The sequence below is a fragment of the Rattus norvegicus genome, chromosome 6 (genome assembly GCF_036323735.1).
Source record: "Rattus norvegicus strain BN/NHsdMcwi chromosome 6, GRCr8, whole genome shotgun sequence".
Lineage (NCBI taxonomy): Eukaryota > Metazoa > Chordata > Mammalia > Rodentia > Muridae > Rattus > Rattus norvegicus.
In genome coordinates, this window is record NC_086024.1 from 70,695,197 (window position 1) to 70,700,477 (window position 5,281).

General features: G+C 34.2%; 1 long non-coding RNA gene across 3 annotated transcripts in view; it reads right to left on the reverse strand.

The window, feature by feature from the left end:
* The window catches only part of LOC120103529 (uncharacterized), a 28,419-nt gene extending 23,702 nt beyond the window's left edge, over positions 1–4,717 (reverse strand). For 2 of the 3 annotated variants that reach the window (XR_005505917.2, XR_005505916.2), the window contains exons 1-3: positions 4,531–4,711; positions 4,005–4,119; positions 692–794 (exon numbers count right to left, since the gene is read on the reverse strand). This is a non-coding gene — a long non-coding RNA (uncharacterized LOC120103529). Of the gene's footprint in view, positions 1–691; positions 795–4,004; positions 4,120–4,530 lie in introns of all 3 variants that reach the window. The other variant, XR_005505918.2, reaches the window with a different exon arrangement.
* Between the last annotated feature and the right edge of the window lie 564 nt (positions 4,718–5,281).

Here is a 5,281-nt window from a genome sequence, read left to right on the forward strand (position 1 = left end):
CTAAATAGGAAGCAAAGTGTGAAAAGAAGGTTTTATTTTGTCTTACAGTTGAAACTATACATTCAATTATGATAGAAGAAATAGGGTAACAGAAGGATGAGATAGGTAGTCATAAATAAGAAATTGTGAGTACATAGAAAGTCAGGCTAGCCTATCAAATATTAAGACCTGTTCCCCAGTAACCCACTCTTGCCAATAAGACCTCACATATAACTTTCCAGACAATATTATTTTTGTAGTATATATTAATAATCGTAATTCTAATCTTTTACAAAAATTTATCATCAAATCAATCATTTTAATTTTTTAAATGTCTATTTTGATACAAAAACAGTTTTTACAGAAATATTAAGGATATTCTATGAAGAAAAAATAGCTTCTAAATTAATATTTCTAAATTAATCAAAACATAATGATTAATTATGTCTTTATCAAATGTGATACATAAAGGCTAAGTAAAATTGATATTATATTAAAACATAAGACTGAAAGCCATGAAATTCTTAGAGCAAACAGGAAAATGTCTATAATCTTATGATTAGCCATTATTTTCTAGCAAGAGTAAAACAACAACAGTGACAAACTGAATTTTGTGAAAATTAAAAAAAATTACTTTAAAGATATTAGTGATGAAATAAAAAGACACATCAACACATCAAAGACTTGAGGGAAATGTCTGTAAAACTCATACCTGACATGATGTCTACTTTATAAATTTAAATAACTCTTACTTCTGGTGTCAGACAAATGACTCAATATTAGAATATGCCAAGTATTTTAACAGGTGCTTCATCCTAAAAGAACATCAATGTCATGTAATAATGTTAGAAATACTGAACACTGTAAGTTACTAGGAAAAGGAAAAAAAGGAAAAACAAAACAAACAAAAACCAAAAAAAAAAAAAAGAAAAGAAATTCACAAGGAACATTTGGCCATATGTGGTAAAGTGAATTCTTGGACATTGGAACAGCAAACATATTATCATTATTAGTATACTTTGCCAGGTTTTATATTTGACTCTATTTCTATACTTAAGGATTTCTACATAACAAAGAATATGCATATTCACATCTATATAGCAACATGAGTAATCAAAACGTACAAATGCTCCAATTGCCCTCAGACTTGAATGCTATTCAACAATAAAGGAACATTGCTCATTCAACAAAATATATTAATTTTAAAAAGTTTTAACTTTAAAGAAAAAATAATAGGAATTATATATAATTATTACATGTAAAATAGAATATATATTTTATCTTGCTGATGCCAAGAAATGCTTGCTGACAGGAGCCAGATATGGGTGTCTCCTGAAGACTCTGCCAGAGCCTTACAGATACAGATAGGGATGGTTGCAGTTAACCATCGGACTGAGCACGGAGACCCTAATGGAGGAGGTAGTGAAAGGCCTGAATGAACTGAAGGGGTTTGCAAGCCCATAGAAAGGAAATAAATAAATCTTTAAAAAAGAAAATCAAACAAAGAAACAGACAAACAAGCAAAAAAACCAGCAACAGTCTCTGTGGGAAGAAGAGAATATGGTTTTCAAAGTTACTATCTATAGTTTTCTATGTAGTTTTCAGGACCAATCACCAAGTTGATGGAAACACAAAAAGGAAAGTGTACATAAAACTCATTCCCAAAGACAAAGGGAAAATAAATAATGAATTCCAGAAAAATGGGAAACAATATAATGTGAAAGATAAATGTGTACATTAAAGCAAATGTTTTAGGAAAGGGCATGTCCCCTGCATCTAGAATATAGAGCAGCTATAACTTCCTGTTCAAAATTTTATCAGTTAACATTTTAGAGTGGAGCGAGAAGAGCTTCATGAGCCTCACTGCTACTGAAGAGCTATGGAGAGCTGATGGCTTCTGAAATAGGGGTGAGAGTTATTTTTCTATTTAAGATTCTGAACAATGGATGAATTGACCACATTGCTGGTGCTGGAGTTTCATCCATGTGTCCAACAACAGCACAAGTTGGATTTAATGGATAATAAAAACTAACACAAAAATCAAGAGGAAGGAAGTCAGGAGTGGGTAGAGAGTTAGCAATGAATCAGGGAGGAGATAAGAGAAGGAGTTATGGTGAGTATGATCATGTAGTTCATTGAAATTCTCAAAGAATTAATTAAAGAATTATCCAAAGGGTAATAAATTGTAAAAAGGGAAATGCATTTTTGGATGTGAATTTGAACAAAAATAAGAATCCTCTATATAATTTCTACAGTTATTAGATAGGCAGAGGAAAGAATTAGAAAAATTGAGGTCAGATTACCCCTACTTTAAAAGCAGATAAAGAATAATAACTAAAACCAAACCAGGCAAATAGCTTGATGAACACCATTAATTGTTATAATTTTTGGCATTAGAAGTGCTAAAGGTAGAAGGGAGAGTGACATAAAACATCTGAAGATGCAGGGGTCTTAGAAGAGAAAAGAATTCTATTCTGGCTAAAAATAGAATTTAAAAGTGAAGGGAAAATGAAGACATCACAGATAAACAAACACTTTGAATAACTGTCTCATGAAAAGTGCTTAAGAAGCTCCGTTGCATTGACATAGAAAGACAATAGTAATCTAAGCCATGTAAAGAAATGAGCATCAAAGAACAGAACTCTTCAAACAAATGATGAAGTTTCTTTGCACACACATTTATTTGTAGTTTTCCTTATTTCCATATGATTCTACAAGGAAAGGCATAAAGTACTAGCATAAACTTTGGACAGGGAGAAAGAACACATTTTGAAAGAACAACACACTAAGCGGTATAAAATACTGTAGAAGTGAGTTCTTTTAATGTGCTGTTGAAATTGACTCATTTTTAGTTGAAATAAAATTGGTTTAATAAAAAGTAACAGAAAATCTCAAGTAAGAACAAAAGCAGAATGCAGCAATGCAAATGGGACTCAAGTCAAAATTGCAAATACATATCACATAAATGAAACTAAGCAAAAGCAGTGAGAACAGAGTGCATGAGTAAAAGATGGATTAGATTGAGGAGGAACTAAATGGAAGGGGCTCTAAAAGCTGTACTAAATACAGTGCTTGCCTATAAAGGTCTGAGATTCTATTAAATTCCACATGGGGGAGGGGAAGGGAGAGAGAGAGAGACAGAGAGGGGGAGGAAATGGAGGAGGAGGGAGGGGAAAGGAGAGAGAGATGAGGAGGGAAGGAGGAAGGGACAGAGGGAGGGAGGAGAGAAGAGAACAGAAGAGGAGAGGAGAGAAGAGAACAGAAGAAACTAGGAAAGTAGGAATGACAGAAAGAAAGGAAAGGAAATATGTGACTATCGGTGATCTTATGAAATGAAATGGATAAAACTTTCCACTTATAATCAGTTTCTATAGTCATGGAAAACAAATGAGGAGGACGAAGTATTCCTGTCTGGAGAGATTCACATGTGAGATATTATCTGGATAGAGTACTGGGCAATAGAAACCTACCATTAATTGAGCCACAGATTATAAAGACCCTGTCTACCTTGAGTTACACTTATCTTTTTCCTCTAAAAGCAACACCTAACTCTATCAGAACAACTTCGTATTTTTTAAGTTTGTTGGTAATCAAACATTTTCTGGAATCAGAGAAAGTATATTCAACCTACATTTAAAAAATGATACATTTTATCATATAATATATTTTGATCATGCTTTCCCCATCTTTCTATAACCCCCAAATCCTCCCTTGAATTATATCTGCAGGAGGTCACTTTTCTGACCTTGTTGTGTCATAACCAACTTCTGTTTATATATGATTAAACTTATGTAGTGTACAACCTACACTTGTGTTGAAGAAACAAGTTTTAATCTATAAATCAATAGTGTTACAGAGCAGAAAAGAAATTATACCCCAACCTAGCATCCAACTACTCTTCCTTATGGACACAGAAAAACATCCCAGAGACCAATACAGAACTCACTCTTGAAGTTATCACACTTGCACCGTTATTGCGTGAGAAAGGTTATATAGATTATCAATATGATAGAATCTAGAATCACCTTGGAGACGAATCTGTAGGCAAGTATGTGATAATTTTTCTAGGTTTTGTTAATTACAATGAGAAGAACTATCAGAAGAATGGGTGGCATGATTCCATGAGCTTGGGATTCTGTACTGCAAAAAAGAAAAAAACAAAATAACAAAAACCAAACAAATAAAAAGCCAACAACTTGAGCTCCACCTGTCTTTGCTTCCTAACTGTGGCACAGTGTGCTCAGCAGCCTCCATTACTTCATTCTCTGTCCTGTGTACTTCTTGACTACTCATAGAACTGCTAAGTAAAAATAAATTCTTCCCCCTTTAAAGATATTTGGGTCAAGTATTTTGTTACAACAAAGAGGAAACTGTTTACTTAGGTTTCTGTCACAGTGATAAAACACTATTACCAAAAGAAACACAGGGAAATGTTTAATTTTACATTATGGCTTATATTTCACAATAGAAGGAAGTCAGGGCAATAGATTGAAGCAAAATCATGGAGGCAGGAAATGAAGCAGAAACCAGCGAGGGAGGAATATTGCTTACTTTCTTGTTGCTCATGGCTTTCTTAGAGGGCGCCACTTGCTCAGGAGTCGCACTATCCTGGTGAACTGCTCCTCCCCACATCAATCATTAATCAAGAAATTGTCTTACAGGCAAGCCTACAACAATCTAATGAAGGCATTTCCTCAATTTAACTTCCTCTTTCCAGATGACGCTTGTATCAGGTTGACTGAAAAAGAGAAGAGAGAGAGGAAGAGGGAGGGAGAGGGGAAGAAGAGAAGAGAAACAAAACAAAACAGAACAAAACAAAATTAAGTCAGAACACTAAGTAAAACACTTCTGATTGCCAACTTTGCTAGTCTTTTAGCTGTGTATATGTCTTTAATTACACAATCAAGATTAAAAGAACTTGGAGTACAACCAGTCCTTACAACAACCACAGTTAAAATGTTTTGGTCAGGCGGCCAGGAGATAAGCGCCCAAGTGGGAATGATTGTTTTTTACTCATTTTGGCTAGCTGCAACTCATGTCATTAAAACTTCTACATTTTGCCATCAATCATCAGGCACAGGACTGGCAATTTAGAGCCATTAGGACATTCATTGTTTGAAGGCTGTCATGGTATGATAACTGGGTCATGGACTGGGCACACTGAGTTATTTTTTAGAGTAGGAAAAAACATGAATCTATGAATGTATTAGGCAAGTATTTGAAGGGTTATTACATGTGTTTCTTATGTTCTTCATTCTGTATTGGCTCTTCATAGCTTCTTCAGACTTCTCAGCACTAAACC